Below are 21,701 nucleotides of genomic sequence, written 5' to 3' on the forward strand. Positions count from 1 at the left end.
GTTGTGCATTTGTTCCAATTTCCACTTCAGTTATGGCCATGGAAGATAATGGATGAGGAAGAATCTCGGATAGTTCTGAGCCTGGGGTCATGCAAAACAGTGAACAAGGGATATAGCCAAGAATCCTGAGCTATTTAGGAAACTTTCTAACCCTCAAGGTAGATCTTCACAGTTGCTGTGCTGAAATCTTTCCTTTAAAAGGGGGTTTCATTGTGAGTATCCTGCATCTGCTCCATTTTTCTTTAATGATAAATTCATAGAAAATGGCAGATAGATTGTTCTTGTAGATCTTAGGCCACTGGACCTTGAGAAGCCAGGTCTGGATATGAAGGTAAGGACTGTGAATCTTGAGGAGATCCTGGACTTTGAGTTGAATGGAGGATCTGGCGTGGATATGGGGTTGCCTACCTTGGGGAAATGGAGAGTGCGTGCTGTGTTTCAGGGGAAGGACATGGATAGCTGAGGACCAGAGAAGCTGACTGTGGCAAACATGACGGACTCTTCACCGTAGACTCCTCTTCCATAGAGTTTATGTATTGCTGGAAAGTGACTTCTCAGCTGGATATTTGTGTTCTCAGTATTCTCTCTGCATATAACTAGTGCCATATGACCAGCTCTTACTAGTGGAATGTGCATGAAGTGATGTGCACTCCTTCCAAGCCTGGCCTATCTATGAAAATCCTTCCCTACATGATCTTCTCTCTCCCCTCATCTGCTGGCTGGATACCAGTGCTTCACATGCCCTGGCAGTCTCTTGATGAAGATAGTTTTAACCTGCAAGAGTCCTCCATGTCAACCTATCACAATTAGACTTTATGCCACTGAAGTATCAACATGTTTTATGATTAGTTAATGAGATGTGGAAGTTTGTTTATTATAGTAGTTGTATTTACTTTCATATAGATGATAATCTTAATTTATATATGAGGTAATATTGATACCTGATCCTCTCAATTTATGTCTTTTAGTAAGTGTTAGATACCGGGATCCCCACTTTCCTTTTTTTTTTTTTTTTTGAGGGGAAGACAGTGAGTCTTTCTGTTTTTCTCATTTATGAGACATAGACATGTATTATTAAGGAACAGAAAAAATAGAAACTCCTTAGTGTAGATCTGACTTTTTAAATTTACTTATTATTTAAAATTTTACCATATGAGCTTATAAAAAACAAATAGAGACATATATAGTGTGTGTGTATATATATGTGTGTGTGTGTGTATGTATATATATATATACACACACACATATATATATATATGGCAAAGTAGTTTTCTCTCCAAAAAGTAGAAAGTGAACATCCCAGTGTCCAAAACTTAAAAGCAAATGAGACAAAACGAACTGTTCTGGGTATGTATGCTGATGGCAGAAGGAGGGGAAGAGGCTAATATATATATCCAGAATATATTAGATGTCAGTAGTTGGATTACATGTGCTAATGACATCTCCTTTAAGCAGCACCAAATTTTATACAGATGAGAAAATCTGGAGTCAGAGAAGTAAATAACTTATTCAAGATCAAAATATAACTAAGAAGTGGAATCAGTTTTCAAGCTCAAATATGTTCAGCTTTTTGACTACTCCATCCTGCTTCTAGCTAAAATGTTCCAGCTATCACATACAGCATTTCTTCTCTGTCATCATCATGACCTTTGTCATCATCATCATCATCAGTAGCAGATTATTGTGATTATTATCACCATCATGATCTTTCCACTTAGCATTTATTGTGCATCTACTGCATGACTGGAACTGGACTAGACAGATACTTGCCATGCACTATCTCTAATCCTCATTATCAAGCTCATTTAAAACACCGCTTACCATTTGTTGAGCCTGTATTGTGTGTCAAGCACCAGGCCAGATGCCTGGCATGTTATCTTCAGCCTTCACAACAGCCCTTCGAGTGAAGTAGTTCTTATTCCTGTTTTCCTGAAGCAGAAACTCAGTCTTGGAGAGATTAAGAAACCAAACTAGAGTTCAACACATTCTGGAACAGATTTCATCTTGGTTCTTTGGCATAGAGCCAAGACAATACTCAGACTCCTCAGTACGTGCAGTACTTTTTGTCATCTTGCTTGCACGTTGCATTGTTTGATCACCATAAGAATTCTTAATGTGGGTAATTCTTAGAGATGAAAAAACTGAGTTGCGTTTAAGTAACATGATTTAAGGTCTCAACGTGGTGGTGGAAGAGCTGAAGCTTGTATCTGCATCTCACCGCAACACTCTTTCTGTCCCTTTACAAGTCCTTTCAATGGCAGCTTCTACCACCTGAATAGTGGTGTCCCATTGTTCATACACACATGAAAATGTTAACCAGAAAGTCCCATTGACTAGAGTTTTGTAGTTGAGCTTTGCTTGTTTCTCTTGTTTGGAGAAGATAACTTTTCAGAGAAGCATCCTTTTACTACGTTCTCTATAAGACATAGCTTAATTAATGCCTTTTGGAGGAAGTTTTTAGTTAGCAATTATTAATTTTGCCCAAACGTGAAAGGTAGAGATAAGGTAAATATTAAACGTGAAAAAGATAAGTATACTTTTCAGTCTCACAAAACACCTTTTAAAAAATCTTTTTACTATTGACTTCTGCTCCTTAAAACTGTGTATATTGATCTGCAGAACCAGAACAGAACTGAATCAGAACTGAGGGGGCTACGGAGTGAGCTCAGTGTATGCTGCTGACTAGAAGTGTAAGGATGCGGGGGCCTCTTTGTTCCCAACCATCTCTGAAACAAAAAGTTGCTTTCTCAAATTGTTTCTCAAACCTTTTATTGAAATCCTCTGCAATGCTAATCAACAAAAGGATAGAATATAAAAGTGACAGTGGTGGGAGGGGGCAGTTATGCCTCCTTATTTGGTATCATATGTGTATGTGTATTTGCTTATAAAGATTCTGAGCCTAGCAGGGCTTCCCCCTAACTCCAGGGTTGGAGCAGTTGGAGAGAAGAGCCAGCCTGAAGTTACTTTTCATGGCCTTAGAAATGGGGCATGTTGATGATAAATCTTTGAAGGGCCTCTGGCTTCAGATTTAACCCCTCAAAATGTGTGTGTCTGTTTGGAACACATTGCTACTAAACATTCTCAAATACATCTGTGCCAGCCCAGTGGTATGATACCACTAGGGCAAATCCAGAAAGTCCATTTTATGCTGGCTAACTCGGAATGTATGAGCATGGTGATCAAGGATATCAAAAAGCACATGATCTCTGCACATATTGTTAAAAAAATTAATGGGTATGGCAACAATAATTCCAGGGCAAAGAATCCCACACTGAGCAAATTTGTACTAAGTTTGTAGCCCCTCCCACTGAGACAGGATATGTGGCATTGAAAATCTGTTCCTCTCCCCTTGACACATGCCACATGGGACGACAGGAAAGGGAGGGATGAACATCACTTGTGGGGATGGGGGAGATGAATGAGGAGCCCAAACAACAAAAAAAGGGAGCCCGTGGTCTGTAACATGAATACCATAAATTCACAAGTAAAGCATTATTAAAAATTTCCAGTCCCATAAATGCTGCCATTAATCACTTTCAGATTAACCTGAAGTGAGTTAAATTATTGCAAGTTCCTGTGTAAATTAAATCATTATTAGTTGCAGACTTTTTTTCTTTTTGGTACAGGCAGCAGCTGAGAAGGAAGGGATGGCGAGACCTACTGGTTTCAATTTACAAAAGAAGGTTGGGGGGGGATTTTTGCTTGATTACAAGAGCAAACCACTTCACAGTATAATATCACAATAATTGTAGCCATATATCATAACATGTCATAAGTCCAGGACAGAGCTCAGCTGCCTTTTGTAAGCAACAGCCAAGAAGGCAAGAAAAGTGAGTGAATGAGGTAATGGATTTCTTTCCCCTTATTCCACTAGAGAGCAGTGTTCTTTTGTACAAATCAGGTAGGTTGTTTTCTGCAGAGAAGCTGGGAGGAAAATCTTCTACATAAGAGAATTTTTTGTAGCAACAGAAGGGCCTCTCCCTTGCTGTAAAGCTATGCATTCTGAATAAAAGATGAAGACAGTATTTTTTAGCAAAGGTCACTCTTGTTTTAATAGAGGTACTTCTGAGTCTGTCTTCTTTTCATATGAGAAAGGTGTTGACTATTCAAAAATAGAACCTGTAAACTGTACTTTACATCCTACAGTAAACTTTTTCACCTGCCTAAACAGGTCAGTAACCAACCTTTAGTATCTTTAGGTAAAACAAGAATATTAATAATAATGTATTTTTAAAAACACCCAGAACAATTCAGGAGACAATAAACACTGTCAGGAATAGGAATAAAGGCAGATAAAAAGGAAGAGTGAAGAGAAGGAACACAAGTGTGTCTTGAAAGTTTTCCGACCCACCTATCTTTTATTTTTTAACTCATTATACTGCAAGTATCTTTACTGCTGTTGTTGAGAATACCAAGTTGGTGAGAGATACTTGTCTGCTTCTCTAGGATAAAATAGTCAGTTACAGGCAATTTGGCTACAACTCCTTGATGGATCAGTTGACATTCCAAGAAGCACAAGGCCACACAATCTTGCCTTCCTCATTTCATGTTGTGCAAATATATTTCTAACCCTTCGATCTCAAGCACATGCAAACAGGCAGAGCAAAACCAGTGAGTTTACGTGCATGTGTGTATGTAACTGAGTGCCTTTCTTGTTCAATAAGAATTAAATTACTGGGTACTTTTGGTTTCTTCTAGGAGGAAATGAATATACTCTTAAGTATTTAGAATCACCAGAGAGCCTTTTAGGCATTTCTGGATACAAATCCATGTCACCCTAAGTGTGGTTTCCTTTTGGATTCAGCCCCATTTTTCTCCATTTGCGTGTAGTAGTATTTTTCTGATACACCACATCACTTTGCTATTTCCTTATTCTAAACACACTGAACAATATAGTTATAGGCCAGAATATCTTGGGAGAAAATAAATGTGAAAAATCTGAGGCCTGACAAATAACAGTAGCCCTCAGAGTATTTACTGTATAAATTTAGAGAAATCAGAGCATATGAAGTGTCCAGTTTGACATCAGCAGATCCTGGGATTTATTTGGGCCTGCTCATCTTTGCCAGTGTGCTGCACTCTTTGACACAGTAGATGCAGGGAATTTAATATTCCTTGGCCAAAATAAACTTGAGCTTCCTGAATTACAAATTCAGGTATCTTGAAGAACAGTGTTTCACATAAGGTCTGGCACTTGGAGGATGAAAAACACACAGGGCTGAACGTGTGAATGACTGAATGGAGAGGAGTAGTAGTAAATCCCTTCAGTCCAATCTGGTTAAATGGCAAATGCTTAGGATTCAGCTACAGGAGCTTTGTTTACATCCTTAAAGTTTGTGAATCCACTAATTAGTTATGAAGAGTGTACAGAGGACTTAATAGAAGCTGTATAAACAGATAGGCCTGGGTTTGAATCCTGACCCCCTACCACATATTGTATGTGTCACGTGGGGCAAAGCTCTCTGAGCCTCATCTTCACTATTCATACAAACAACAGGTTTAAAGATCCTTTCTTCCAAGATTGTGTGTGGACACCTGACAATTTTGCTCAAAACAGACACCTGAAAAATGGAAGAAGATATTTCTGAATAAATGGGGTCACCCAGCTAGAGGCATAATCTCTCACTTTTAAATGATATCTTTTGATTAGGTCATGTTATCTTAATAATCCAAGGGAAATGCTGAAAGACCAGAATTTGTTGGCTGCAAAAACATTTTGCATCCTCCTGGCCAAAGAAGTCAGCTAAATAAATAAGTGAACCATCTGATTTGAAATCCCTTAAATATCTCAGCCCTGGAACAGGGGAGAACAGAGAGTTTCAAAAGTTGTTTTGGACTTAGGGTCAATGCTTTGAAAGGCACTTAACCAAATGTAAATGCGTATACCCATTTGGGAGGGCAAGTTAGCAATATGTTTAGAAGCTTTAGAAATATTCATAAACTTTGAGGTAGTAATTCTAAGACATCCATCCCAGAGAAATAACAGTCAGAGACACACAGTCAAAAGCTTATGTACAATCCTGTTTATAATTTTTCTTAACAATAGTGAAAAATTAGATGCAATTTAAGTGTCTAACAATAGTTTATTTAAATATATTATGGTATTTCTTTACAGTAGTCTATTGTGAAGCCATTAAAACTGTATTTTCAAATACTGTTTAATGACACGGAAAATGCTCAATTATAAATTTAAGTGAAAAAGGAGGATATAAAACTGAATTTACAACGTGATGCCGATTTTGTAAAGCTGAACATGTCACATAATTATTTTTTTCAGCATTTTAAGTAGTCAACCAAAATATTGTCAAAGCATATAAAGTTAAGACAAATGAATTTCAAATTTAAGAATAAATTACCATTCCTTCTCTTTCTCTTGTCTATCTCAAGCTCAGATTAATAATCACAAACACAGTGTAATAGTCCATATTTTCTTTCACACATTTTGTTCTCCAAATTCTGACATAAGACTATATAACATTTATTGACAAATAAAATAGTACATTTCATTTAGATTTAACTACGAGTGTAGTTTAAGATATCTCCTTTTAGTTTGCACCACTACCTTTAAGGAATGCAGGGTATGTTTGGCAAATGCTTGGATGGGCCCAAGTAAATTAGCTTTGTCTGCCGTCTGAATTCTCCAAGGGGGAAGAGCATGTTGCAATGAAATTTATATGGACGTATCTGACCAATTAGTTAAGGGGGCTTTATAGATGTCTATTTGCAAGGAGACTGCAGAAAACCTGCTGGGATATAACAAAACTAAGTCAAGAAGCAGAAACTAGATACTTTTGGTCATCCTCAGAGAAAAGTAGTGTTTGCAGGTGGCCTCTACTCTACGGGATCCTGTCTAGGGCAAAAGGAAAACAAGAGAGAGGTGTAGTAAAATCTGGACACATTTCTTCCCTGAACTCTGTAATTCATTTGGACCCAAACCATACTTCTTTGGGATCCCTCCAACAGATTGTTCTATAAAAAGAAAAAAATAGGTTGTCTTCATTCCTCTGCTATGCTAATACCCTGCAGGCTTCAAGCATCTACCAATAAGTAAATTGCAGTGTTGGTTTATCAATGAGAGAAACTTTGCACTGGGACCAGCAACCACTGGCAGGAACATGGCTATTTCTAATAGAGAAACCCCAAGAAGCTCTGTGCCTGCAAGAGAGTGAACATTTTCTTGAACAAGTGTGAGGTACCCACAATGTGCTGCCAGATATAATGTGGAAGGGTGATGATTTGTATGCAGTTGGAGTTTCTGAATGAAAACGAGAGAGACAGAGCCAGAAAAATAAAATATATTTTGGTCCTGTTTCCCTGGAAGCTATTTATTTTCAGATCAAAAGCTTAAGTTGTTTACCAAATCAAGATTTTCACACTCTTTCACCTATGGGGGCAGTGAACAAGATCAAAGTCCTCAGGGCTGACCCAGAGCAAAACTGATGCTGAATTGGATTTAAAAGGAATGTTGCAATGAATAAAATGGAAGTGGAATGCCAGAGTGTTAGTCCCAATATAATTCAGAATTACAAGAATGGATGGTATGTTTCAACCTACTCACAAATACACACTGCTGATTTCTGGTGTTGAAAAGGATTTGTTATACATCTCATTAACTCAGTATACTATCAGAATTCATCTGACCCGGTTTCATTTTATGAATTTTTTTTGAGTAGTTCTATTTTTAAGTATTAATATTTCATGATTTTTATTCTTTCTTAGAGGTCTTCCAAAGAATAAAGAAAAAGATTCACCTTTTTTATTAAACTAGAATAAAACTCTGTTTTGGAATTATCATTTGGATCCACTGGAACCTTTTACATATCCAAGGTACATTAAAGGTTCTTAGTGATTTCATTTTTCTCTGTTTCTTGAAATATTCTCTATTTAATCATCCTAGGAATTATTTTCTCATTTCTTATCAATTATTCCCAGATACACTTTAAAATTTAAATAAAAGAGAAGAATGATTGTCAACTAGAAGAATAATAAATTATTAAAATAAATAATCACTACTGTTTCATCTTTTAGTTTTCTTATTGTGCTGTTCAAAGTCTTTTTTGAAAAGATATAAAAAGGGACTAGAGACATCATCTTTGTAGTCTACTTTTAGTTTTCATTGAGCACAATTTTGAATTCAGAATTTCTCATGTCCTGTCCATAATGGCAAAGAGAGGAAAATTGAGAGAGGAAGCTATTTCACAACTGCAGGATGATTCAGAAACTAAATGCAAACAGACAAATAGGAGTACTCTGTACTCTTAATCCGGTAGTGACATTCACGGCATAAGCAAAATTTCAGATGACAAACATCCAGATTATGATATCCTAGACCGATTTTCTCAAAATCAAAAATCAGTAATGAACAACAATGTATTTCTAAGGGTGGAAAAGAAATAGGGTTTTCTCTTACAGTTAGTTGTTCAACAGAAAGCACATTACCATGCAATATTTGTGAGAAAAACAGGACCATCCCATTTTGTTAAAAAGATGTGTGGTAGTGTTCTTTCACCTGTTATAATGTCTCTGCAACAAACTTTGCCTGTTAAAATTTGTAGTCAGACAAATGCTGAAGACAGATGTATATAAAAAGGTAATTCGAAAAAATAAAGTCATGTAGCAATAAAAAAAAAATCATTGATCATTCTAAATAGTGTTTATAAATATAAAACTGAAAGTGGTCTTAATTACAGAGCAGAGAAGATGCAACCAAAATTATGCCATCCAAAAGTTTCCAAAATTTGTAAATATTGCATTTTGTTGATGCAAATGCAATAAGAACAAGAATTAATGATAAGCTAGAACCTATTAGATATGTATTTGAAATACAGAGTATATATTACAGAGTGGATACATCCCAGGTTCATGGCTCAGCTGCTGATGAGCGATCACTTGCATTCAAAAGACAATGCCCATTGTAGACACATATAGCATGGAAAATATGAACTAAAAATTGGGTTTACTATGTTCAAATTCTTATTAAAATTCCTAAGTGATTTTCACTATCCCTCTATTTTTACTGTTGTGATTTTTTTGGTAAAATAATTTAAAAATATAAAGAATTAATAAAGAGAGTACATTGGATCCAGATGGTAAAGGGCGCAGTGGCTATTTTTCCTGGCATATGAATGTGAGGCTTTAGCATGAGGACTAGGACTAGTTAGGTTTTTGAACTGGACCCAGGTGTGATGCTGAATTGAGACTATTTTGTGGCACAGTTCTGAGACTTAGTTTAACACAAGGCACATGTGGTAAAAATAAAATTGGGGGCCAAAATTACAATTACATAAAAGGTGCTAATGTCTTAAGACAAACACAGCAGTAAATTTCTTAGCCAGTCTTCCTCTCTCCCTCTCTTTCATTCTGCTTCTATCTTCTCCTTTATATCCCTCCCAGTCGCTTCCTCCCCCTTCTTTTGTGAGTCTGGATTAATTTAGGAACTGCTGAAAGTACATCTAAATGGCTGTCCTCACTTTATTCCAGTTACGGATCAGGAGAAAAAAAATGTTGGCTGTCTCTCAAGGAAAGCCAAGCCACTGAACTCTTCCAATTTTTTTTTCAAACCCCAGGGTTTACATGCTTTCAGAGAAAAGATTCTAAATAAGGAATAATTATCTTGATCTCAACTAACACGGTTTGCAGGACAGCCTTTTCATGATCTTGACTGCTGCAAATGAATGGCTTAGTCTGTGTATATTCATTGAGCAGCTACTATATGCCAGACACAGGGAATTAAAAAAAGAAAAGACAAGATCCCTTCCGTCAAAGAGAAATAGGTTCAAACAGTAAGCAATTGCAATAATTTGAGAGCAGAATAAGCAGGAAAAGGTGCAAAGAGCAACTCAGAGGAAAAGGTAATGTATGCCTAGGGGAGAGACCTCAGAGATCTGTTAAAGCAATAACAAACAAAATTTAGACCAAGTTTAAACTTTAATTTTAAAGCATTCCCTCCATGTTTTGCGTATTTCTCAGGTAAGCCAACAAAATTTATTTACTCAGTGACAATAAAGTGTCTCAAGTAACTATCACAGATTTTAGTTTCCTAGGAATTTTTACCTACCCTTTGTTTCAAAGTGTGTGGGGTAGAAGAGTCCCTTTGGCAAGCCAGCTGAGTGAGAATGATGCCTTAACTTTGGACTAACCTTTTACCCAGCCAAACTAATGCTTCTTGCCAGTGGCCTCAATCTCAATCCAAAAGGGCCATAATGTCATAAAATGGATTTTTTCAATTTACCCACTAAGGTAATAAAAAATATATATAAAATCTATATCCAAATATAGACAATAAATTTCCACTGCTTTAGGGGCAAAATTAAAGCATTTCCATTTCCTTTTTATTCTGGATCACAGCCCTCGGGGTTTTGGGTTTTTTGGTTTTTTTTTTTTTCCTCCCCTTCTCAAATGGACTTCCAACTCTCAAGGTCATTTTCTTTTTAAAAGTTATCCTGGTGACTTTTAGAACAGCTCACTCCGGGAATGCCTTTTTTTTTTCTCTCCCACTTAATTTGCCTCTCAAACACTCACCCCTCAGGTCCCATATTTTCAGTATTGCAAATTGGGCAATTATTTACTTTTTGTTTGAGTTTAAAAAGCACATCCACAGGCACACAAATGCGTTTTGGATCCCATTCATGCAGAAAAATTACTGGTAACTTGATGAGTCTGCAAGTAATTTTACAAAAATGTTTAGTGAGTTTTGCCAAGGATGCCTGACCCCCGGCCTTGCTTCACTGATGTCAGTTTTTGAGTGTTTGGCTTGGTCTGATCAGTACCAGCTGTGAGCTGTTTGGTTTTGCACATCAGATGTTAAGTGAAGGAGAAAGGACAGCATAGTCCATTGCAGGCTTGAAGGTTTGTGAGCTAGGACAGAAATAAGACATGTCTTTCAGTTCTGCTCAGTTCCACCTTTGCTCATTTAAGCTATTTGATTGTACCTTAGTGTCATTTAAAATCTCTCTCAATCAGATGCTGCTCAGACCAGAGAGAGTGGATATCTCTAACAAAGGATAAATAGAATTAATTAAAATAGTTTTGTTTGATAGAGATTTTTAAAATTGTATTTTCGGTCCAAACTTCTTCATGAAATTCTAAGGGAGAAAATAAAAACAATATAATACTGATAATGTAACGTAATTTCCCTAGAGAGCAATAAGAAATCTATTTCAAGACACATAATTTCAGTAGGAGTTAAAATGGTATATAGCTTTTTAATTTTGCTTTGAAAGATCATGAGGCTGGTGAAAGCATGGGATATTTTGAATATATTTACATCTAGCCTAAATGCCAACATGGAGATGACCCTGAAGTCTATTTGTAAAAGTGAAATTATGTGTTCTATATTTCATCACATCTAAATACAAACTACCTAGGTCAAGGATTATGGTATCAGAACAACATGCATTTGAGGTTGAGAAAGGCAGACATGGTTGTTAAAGACAAGCGTTGGGAGAAAGGTTTTAGTTGGAGCTTGAAAGTGGAATATTCATCAGAGCAAACAAAGAAATAGCATTATTCACAGTAATCAAAAAGTGGAAACAACCCAAATGATGAATCCCACTGATGAATGGAGAATAATGTGGTATATCCATACAATGGGAAATTATTCAGCCATAAAAGGGAATAAAGTAGTGATACTTGCTACAACACACATGAACCTTATAAACATTACACTAGGTGAAAGAAGCCAGAAACAGAAGACCACATATTGGGAGATTCTGTTTATTTGTAATGTGCAAAATAAGTAATTCAACAGAGACAGAAAATGGAATTAGAAGTGACCCCTAATGGGTATGGGTGATGAAAATGTTCTGGAACTAGATAGTGTACTCACACAACTCTATAAATATAGGTAAGACCACTGAATTGGATAATTTAAAGGATACATTTTAAGTGATGTGGATTTTATCTCAATTTTTAAAAATGTATAAGGAAAAACAAGTCAACTTATAATTTTGAAATATGAGATGCACATATTGCATTTTTGTGTACTCTCTGTTCTCTCCCTCTGAAACTCTATGTATTAGAAAGGTTCAGTACGTTGTCCAGATGTGTTAACATTTCTTTCATACTTTACATTTCTTCATCCTTCTCTGCTCCATTGTAGGTCATTTTAAAACATCTAATTTCCTGCCTATGAATTTTCCTTTTGAACTGTGTCTGGTTTCCTGTTAAGCCTACATACTGAGACTTGAATTTTAGTTATTCTAATTTTTCATTTTTAGATGTTATATTTCAGTCTTTTTCAGATGTGTCTTGTTATTTCTTTTGTTTTTTTTTTTAGTCATGTATTCAATACCCTCTTTGATTTCTTCAATAACAAGAAACACACTTTTCAATGTCTCTGATAATTCCAGTGTCTTCAAACTTTGTGAGACTAATTCTTCAGTTTGTTGCTTCTATCAACTGTTATTCACAGTATCTTGTTTCCTCAAGTATGTTCTTTGTGTATGTGTGTGTAGGGGAAGGTGGGAGATACTTTCCTTGGAACTTTATGGTCAACTTTGAGAATTGCTTTTAAACATCATTTTTCCAGTAAGATTTAGTTTTGCTTCAGTTAATCGTCTAAATAAACAAGCAGTCCAGAATACTTTATATTAAATTCCAGTTTGAAGGTACTCAGAACACCCAGATAGCATCAGTTATCACTCACAATCTGTGTGAGAGCTAGGTGTCATTACAGATACTCAGGAGAGAATTTTTTATTTCTTTAAAGAAATCCTTATTAGGGTGAAATCTGAAACTGGTATGTTTTCTTCACTGTTTCTCTTTTTTAAGATAATTTTTATTTTAGTGGAAAATAGGGGAGTCTCCTTTGAAGGATTCTGGCTTTATCTGGGATTTATGAACTCATTTTGTGCAAGCCCTAATTTTTTTCTCCTGACCCTATGAAAACATTGTAAATTAAAACGAACAAGACACAACTTTACCTTTCTTAAAAACTTTATCTTAAGTGGGGTTACATGCGTAAGGGTGTGTGTGTGTGTGTGTGTGTGTAAGTTGCCAAACTGTACACTTAAGATCTGCACATTTCAGTTTCTGTAAATTTTATCTCAGTAAAAACAATGAAGAATCTCTGGAAGAGATAAATAAATATTTGACAGTTTTGTAGATAAATTAAACCAAAGGAGGATCACCTTTTAGAAAAGAAAAGGGAAGAAAAATAATATGGATCAATGAATGAAAATAAAATTTGGTTTATTTAGTCTCAAATAAGAATTACAAGTACATGGCATGTATCCCAGTATTTTCTCCCCCTTGACGCATGGTCAGCATTACTAATTGTTTCAACACTTTTTATTTTTACTTTGACTCAGAATTTTCTGTTCAAAAACATTTCTAGCACCACTTTGCCAATTCACAAATAAGATGGAAGTTACTCACCACTGTGTTAGACAGCCAAAAGTAACTTATGTGTTCTTTTTTTTTTGCTCTTATCTCATATTGAATCTATCTTTAAATTGTGTTGATACTATCTAAAAATTATATTTAAATTCTGCTTACATCTCTCCACTTTCATTACCATCAGCCTAGCCCAGCCACCAGCATCTCTTAACTGGACCAGTCCACCTTAGTTGTTATTGTTTTAACCTTTTCCATTCTGCCTTTATACAAAAGAGTAGAGAGATTTTTTTTTCAAATATTCCAGGTAGGTGGCCTCCCACATCCTTCATAGTAAAGGTCAAGTTCTTATCATGGCATAGCTCCTTTGATAAATGTAGCTCCAACGAACCCTTTTGCTTTTCTTCTACTATGTTCTACGTTGATCTCCCTATTAGAACCAGGCTATACTCTTTGTAATTCTATGCCTCTGGTTTACTATCTTAGCACTCATCATCCCTTTTGCTGAGAACACTTTCCAGATTATCTTCATGGCATTCATGTCACCCCACTTTATTCAAGTGTCTCCTCAAATGTCACCTCATCAGAGAATCATTTCTAGACTACCCTATCTAAAACATTGCATAGTCCTCTATCCCCTGTGCACATTTTATCTCCTTTTACTGCTTGACTTTTTTTTTAAGCATATATCGTCACACACATACACACAATTTTATTTTCTGTCTCCCTCTGAAAGTAAAATGCATGCACACGGAGCTTATTTATTTTGTTCACTGCCCTATTTCCACACCCTACAATGTAGTAGTTATTTACTTACATATCTCCAGAACCTGGAACACAGTAGGAACTTTATAATATTAGTTTAATGAATATACTCAAGGAATTTATATTTGAGAGAAAAAAAAATGTTATGTTCCTTTCCTTGAGGACAAAAGAGAGAGGAGAAAAAAAGACTATTAAAAACTGTTATACCCTCCCATATTATTATATATCTGAATATCACTTTTGAAAGGAAAAATGTGGCTTCTACTGATATTACAACTTACAAGTGTGTAGAACAAGTTATTTAGTGCTCTTTTTTTTTATTTTCTACTCCTTTTTATCTCTGAGCTTCTGTTATTATAACTTATATTGACCTGAATTCAAATTCACTGTTTCTTCATTATGCTCTGTCAACTTACTGTTAATTCTATTCCAAAATTATTAATTTCAGACATTTTATTTTTCTGTTGTACATTGTCCAATTGATTTTCCCTTTAAAGTTTCTAATTCCTTGTTAAATTATTATTTTTTCAGTTACTGTATTTATCATTGTCTCTTTTATTTAACATATTTATAATAATTTAAAATTTCTTGTAATTCTAACGTCTGAGGCTATGTATCTGCTTCTATTTCTTATTTTTGTTCTTGATTTTGGTTGATACTTTCCTGCTTATTCACATGTCTTAGAATTTGTGAATGAAATGTCAGATACCATGTATTTTCAAAAACCAAAGAGATATTTTCCCCTAGAAAGAGCATACTCTTTTTCTTTTTGTGGCAGCTAGGGTGAGAGGCCAAATATATATTGACTTACTCAGGAGATGTGCTATGTTAGCAGTGGGTTGCAATTTCACTTTCTTTTCATTTATGTCTCATTTTTTAACATTTTCAGAATGAGATCCATGAGATACGTATTATAGATATGTCATTCTAGCAGGACTTTGGGATCAAATTGCAAGACTGTAAAGATCTCTCTCTTTTTCCAGTCTAGCCTCCAGTATCCTATGATGCCACACTCTTAGTAAATGTTTAATAGGTTAGTGAGGTCTTGTAGTTAGAAAAAACTAGCTCTGCCAGATTCTAGTCAGTCGTGCCACCTACCTAGCTATTAAAAACTCTGTTAGTTTCTGTTTACTCCAGAAGATAGAAGATTCCCTCTGCCTATGGTAGGTCTGATCTTCCACCTACATGCCTATATTCACATGTCTCAGAAAAGAAAGAGCCAGTAACCTTCATTTATTTACTCAAGATCTCATCCCTCCCTAGAACTTAGTTTTAGAATTTTTTTACACCTGCAACTGTTGAATGTCTTATATATATATAAATGTATATGTATATGATATGTGTGTGTGTGTGTATATCCGTTGTTGTGGAGGGACCAGTGGTATTTAATGAACGTCTACATTCTAACAGAGGTAAGCTTGGATAAATGATTATAAATCAGTATGTTTTAGAGAAATTTGATATATTACATTTAATGAAGCAAGTATGTTTCTCTTAACTAATGTTTAGGCAGCCATTGCTAGAAAGAAAGATGATAAGTAATGATTAGGAATCAAATCATCAAGAGTTACAGGCTAGGCTCTCACGTCTTCCCCATAATGTTCAAAATAATCATGCTTGAAATCAATTTTTTTGAGAATTAGGAATTTCTTCTGTGAAAAAAAGACTTATTTTTAAATGTAGTGGCCTAATAATAGAGCAGTAAAAAGAGAATAAATAGATAAGGACCATAAGAATTTCCTACACTGTAGAGGTAAAATACCAAAAGGATTTTAAATAAAATCATCAATAATAATCTTGGGATTCTCTTCGGTGAGCTCTTAAATGGGAATGCATTTGACCTCTGCCACTAAATGACATTAAGGACATTGCCGCTATAGTCTTCTATTTCTCAGTATTAAAATGACATGGTCTTTAATACCCCTTCCACTTCTAACTTTCTCTAACATCTTTCTGATGCCCATTAAGATAGTCACATAGCCTTTAGGGGTTAGTAATGTTTTGTGGTTAAGAACTTAGGCTCTGGAATAACATAAATTTGAGTTTGTATCTCAGGTTTCTCCACTATGATCTTGAGCAACTTACATAGATTTTTTGACCGCTAACTTTCTTACCTGTAAATGGGAGTAAAAACACTCACTTTGAAGGGTTCTTGTAGGAGGAATTAAATGATGAGGACTTGGTGTACATGAATAAATACTGTATTTTCTCACTTCTAAGGCACCATCAATTTAATAACATTTGTGAGAGTTAAATAAGATAAATACTTTCATATCAAATATGCACATTATTGTAAGTTATTCCCCAATTCTAAGAGAAAGAAAAATAACATTTCATTAGACATTATTCTCACATATTCTTCTATTTTTGGCTAAAAATTGCTTTTGGTGAATGATGGTGGGATTTCTGAACGTGGGCAAAAGAAAGCACCGTAGTTTCAGGTAGGCAATTAGCGTTCACAGATCCAACCATAAATAGAATTCTACCACCTTCTGAACTAGTGAAAGAAAGATAGTAGAGTTACACTGTCAACTCAAATTTAGATCAGAAAATGTTGAAGGCCCACTTCCTATTACAAATTCTACATAAATTATACTTGTAAGCCAATTCCACAATACATTTAAAGATTAAGTAAACAGGATAAAACCACTTAGTGTTTGTTAAAGTTACTTGGATACCGACATAATTTTTTTAGCTCATGTAACAAGCTGTATTTCTCAGAAGAGTGGCAGCTTGGGGCAAAGCAATATGTGTAAGATAAAGAACAAAGGGGAGAAAATCATGGGTCCAGTCCGAAGAATAACCATAAAGTTGCTGAACAGAAATATCAGGTTAGATGCTTTCCTAAAAATTCCATTTTGTGTGAGCTATTGTGTAAAAAGATTTAATATTTATAAAAAAATATAAAGTAGAATGAAAACCTATCAAACACTTAATGAATTGTTCACTTCATTCCTTATGTCTTGAATTCCATTTTTACTAAAAATATAATGTAGCCTATGTTAGTGGAGGAACAAACTAGTGGAGGTACAAACCCTATCATCTATCTGTCTGTCTGTCTATCTACCTACCTATCTATTTTGGCCTTTCAAATATACCCTTTACCAAAAGACTCATCTGGAAAAAATGTTTAGCTAATGTTTTCCCTATCATATTTAGTATGAATTATAAGGATATAGAAAAATCCAAAAAGAATAAACCAGGAAAAATGAAATGACATTGATCAAAGAAAACATGGCTGAACAGGAGGGAAACTATTTTATTGTTCTTCCCACAGAATTGGTCAAAACGAAATGGCTGGTGTTTTAGAATCAGGAATGTGAAACTTTTGAAGAGAGATTTTTAAAGACAAAATATGGAAAAACTTACCAAAAGGCTTTAAACTACTCAAGTTCTGAGAACCTATGATTCTATTCCAGTGACATTGAATCAAGTCTGGAAAACCCAATTATCTCCTTTAATTTTATGGTTCATGGTAGAGAAGAACAATACTTTTTATCTAGCGTGCTTTGGAAAACAAAACAAAACAAAACAAAACAAAACAAAACAAAACAAAACAAAACAAAAGCTCCTGCTAGGTAAATAATTTGGCTTTTGTGTGGAACTGGTTAATATTATAAAATGTCTAATCTATTCCACATGCCAACCCAAAGTAGGATCTGCATACAAGACCATTAAGTTTGAAGGAAAAGACCAGATTAATTATGTATTATTGTTAATTATTATGCATCAGAATAATGGGTGGTAAATTTCTTACTGAATAATCTTAAGGAAGAGATGGGCCATCTCTGTGGCCTGTCTTCTGTCAAAAGGCAATAGCAAAGCTTGAGAAGAAGACTTGACTGAGAATTTAATGAAACAAGTTTCCTTTGGAAACATCCTTCACAAGGGACTTTCTCTAACATGGGAGCCAATTTAATGAGGCACTGGAAAGAAATCTGGAAATCATGAGTACAATTTATTGTTTTCAAATAAAGAAGAAAAAAGAATTTGTTCATTTTACCATAATTTTACCATTAAAAGTCTCTTGAGAAAGTGAACGAGAAGTTATGCATTTCTGAAAAAGGAGCTCTTTGTTTACCCATACATTTCAAGGTTTATGATTACAGCATCAGTAACTGGCTTGAACAGCGATTGTGCTGAGGCAGATAATACAGCCCATTGAACCATGTGATCCGGGAAGTACACACACCTGGTAAAGCTCTTTCTGGGATTACAGAACTGACATTTGGGGTTCGCCATTTAAGAAGAGACTTTTGAGAAAAGCAAACAAATGTTAAAACAACAAAACAAAATTAATTTTCCCTTAAACTATGAAACTATTTTCCAAATTCTGGTCTCTTCTCTGCCTGTAACACCTACTAAAGTATTTTCTACAACTGCCTTAGGCTTATAATATCAAAAGTAGAATTGTAAGCATAGCACTAAGTGCTATACTCTAGTACTAAGTAAGTAAGTAAAGTAGAATATTTACAACCAGTGTTGATTAATAAATAATAATTCCCTTTACACTGTCCAAGTATGGCTAATGAAAATACTCAACATCTGGAATAATGTTTTTACTAATGAGTATGTTTCCAATACAACCTGATACTTGTTCATCATAAAACAAATAAGTATACCATGTTTTAGAAATATAAAACTAAAAATTACGATGATGAGTGTATTTATAAAACTGAAAATTTTAAAGTTACTGAAAAAGTTAATTAGTACAGTCATCAATCTTCCTGTGATTTATTAAAATCATATTAAACAGTACAAGAACACAAGTGTAATTCACCAGAGACTTTAACTTAAAACATTTGCTTATTATGCTAGTGGACTTATGCATGCATCAAAAATACCTGATTAGACATTTGTAAATATAGATAGGTTAGGATACAAAGAAATGGGAAAGAATAAAACAAGCAAGACACACAAAAGAATGATCGTTATATTCTTCATATACTCTATAGAGAGCCTCAATAACCTTTCTACTAATGAATGGAGTGTATCTGATGAAATTCCCCTTTGGACATTTTTCAGATATTAAATTTTGAAATGACATATCTCGCAAACAAAGGTAGAGGCAATTTTATCCTATTAACAGCTTGAAATTTCACACAATGAAAATGGAAAGAGAAAGTAAAATGAGGTTAAAGAGAAAGCTAATTAGAATTTAGAGGTCTGCTGGGTTAATGTCTAGACTTAGGAAACCCAGGTTTGACAATTTGCGTACCTTGTAGCTTAGCCTTAAAACAGCTTGATGAATAAATCTCTGTCTCTCTCGGAGTGCTACAGGCCCACATTGCAATGTCACAACATTGCATAAGGGAAAAAATGCAGAACTTTTATAAATCCTATGTGTTCAGATTGTACTCAACATGAAAATAAAGTAAGAAGCTATAGAAAAGGAGAAAATACTTTGAAGAACCAATCACCCACGAAACAGCCTCTTCCACAGAACTCCACAGAACTCGTTTGCTTACCTGGTTACCACACAACCCAGATATATTCTCTACTATACTTGTTGAATTGTTTTCATTTGTTACATTCTGAAATTTTATGCAAAATATAAATTGATTTGGATTGAGACTGTCTCCATTAGGATGCAAATTCCCTTGGTATAAATAATTGATGGTCTCTTACAAATGTTTAAAATTAGGTCACTTAAAAAAAGAAGTCATGATCTGATGGAAGAGGGAAAAGCCTGATCTTCTGGATGTTGAAGAGCTTTGTTAGTTAGAGCAGGTGGAACAGAAAGAGGAGAGGGACTTAGCAAGCCAAGTAATGACCTTGGCCCCTAGAGGACTCAGAAGGAGCTACAGGATTAAGATGGACTGGATGATGTGAGAGAGCGGTCATATGACAAATATAAAACAACCCTGTATGGCAATAGGTTTGTGTGCCACTTACTGACATGCTATTTTAACTAGGAGGTTCACTTGGAAAAAACAAAAAGTTCAGCTCAAACCATCACAGACAATCAGTTGAGACATGGGGGAAAACTAGCACAGGCTGCAGGTTGCTTTTGCCATTCCAGCTCCAGAGAAGCCATAGGATAAAAAGGAAAGTCTCAGAAGAAGAACTGAAGAACTACTGAAAAACTCATGAGAAGCCACCGAGAGAGTGATGCTGAGTGTAATCATGTGTGTATATACAGGGCTTGGGTTGGAGAAAGGCTGAAGGAGGGTGGGGCCAAGATAGAAAAGGAATCAAAAAATCAAGAATATTCAAGATTTTATGGGGAAATGTTTTAATCACCATGATATTAGATAAAGTATTATTTGAATAATTGGGCAGATATAGCATGTTTAAAGGTGGGAAAACTTAACACACAAGGATATGGATGTCCCAATTAATCTGCAAATTCAATGCTATGCAAGTCAAATTACAGTTAAGATATTTGGGGGTATTCAACAAACAAATTCTAAAATTCAAGCATCCAATGAAAATATAATATCAAGAGCATGGAATAGCATTAAGGACAAATAGACTGATGATTCAAAATGGATGATTCGGCTTCAGACCTGTGTATGTAAAGGAACTGGATGTAAGATAAAGGAAGCAACAGAAAGCAATGGAGATGGGAATCTAGTGATGCTGTCAGAATAACTGGCTCATTAAATACAAAGCTGGGCCCCTAATGGATGCTATATTCAAAGGTATATTCAAGGTGGATTAATGACCTATTATGGAAGACAAAACAAAAAAGCTAATACATAAATGTTAAATAGCTTTATAAACTTGGGATGGGAATCTTTGTAAACAAATTGCCAGTCATTAATCAAAGCATTGATATATTTGATTTAAGCAAAATTAATAATGTTTTACAGATAGGCAAAATTAACAGACAGCAAAGTGAGGGAAAATACTTGTAATGTCTATAATTGACAAGTATATACCACATGGTGTGCTAAAAACTCCTGTACGTAAAACAAGAAAGAAATAGAAACATGCCTTACAAAGAATTTGAATAGGCATATAAAAGAAAAGGGGGCCAAAATGTCTAATAGGTATTTGAAGAAGTGGTTAAAACCAATATTTAGAAAAATGCAAACCAAAATTTAATGTAACAATATGTACACATAAGAATAGCAACAATTTGTAGAGTAGATAATACGAAATGTTGGCCAGGATGTGGGAAGATTATTCACTTTTGGTAGGAGTGTAAACTGGTTAAGCCATTCAGAAAAGCAAGCTGGCAGTATTTAGCTAAATGTAGGATGTATATGTTTTGTAGCTGAAAAAGTCTACTCTTGCCTATATATCATGAGAAGTATTTACATAGTTCCAAAAGAGGTCATGTGTTTGTTTATTATAATAATAATAGTATTTTGTCTCCAACTCACTGTTTCCATAAACTCAGCACGGAGGTGGAAGCAGGGATGTTTGTATCTCTGCAGCAGTTTGAACCAACTAGATGTATAGACAGCATTGTAAATAGGCCTTGAGGACGCTATACTGAGTGTAAAGGAGAGAAATTAAACACAATTCATAGTGGAATACCATTAATGTAAATTAAAAACATATGCACACAGAAAACGTAATTGTAGAAGGATGCATGCATAAAGAGACACATAGCAATGATTTTTAGAGTGGAAGCTTTCTGTAGCAAGGGA

This window comes from Camelus dromedarius, chromosome 10, assembly GCF_036321535.1.
Source record: "Camelus dromedarius isolate mCamDro1 chromosome 10, mCamDro1.pat, whole genome shotgun sequence".
Taxonomy (NCBI): Eukaryota; Metazoa; Chordata; class Mammalia; order Artiodactyla; family Camelidae; genus Camelus; species Camelus dromedarius.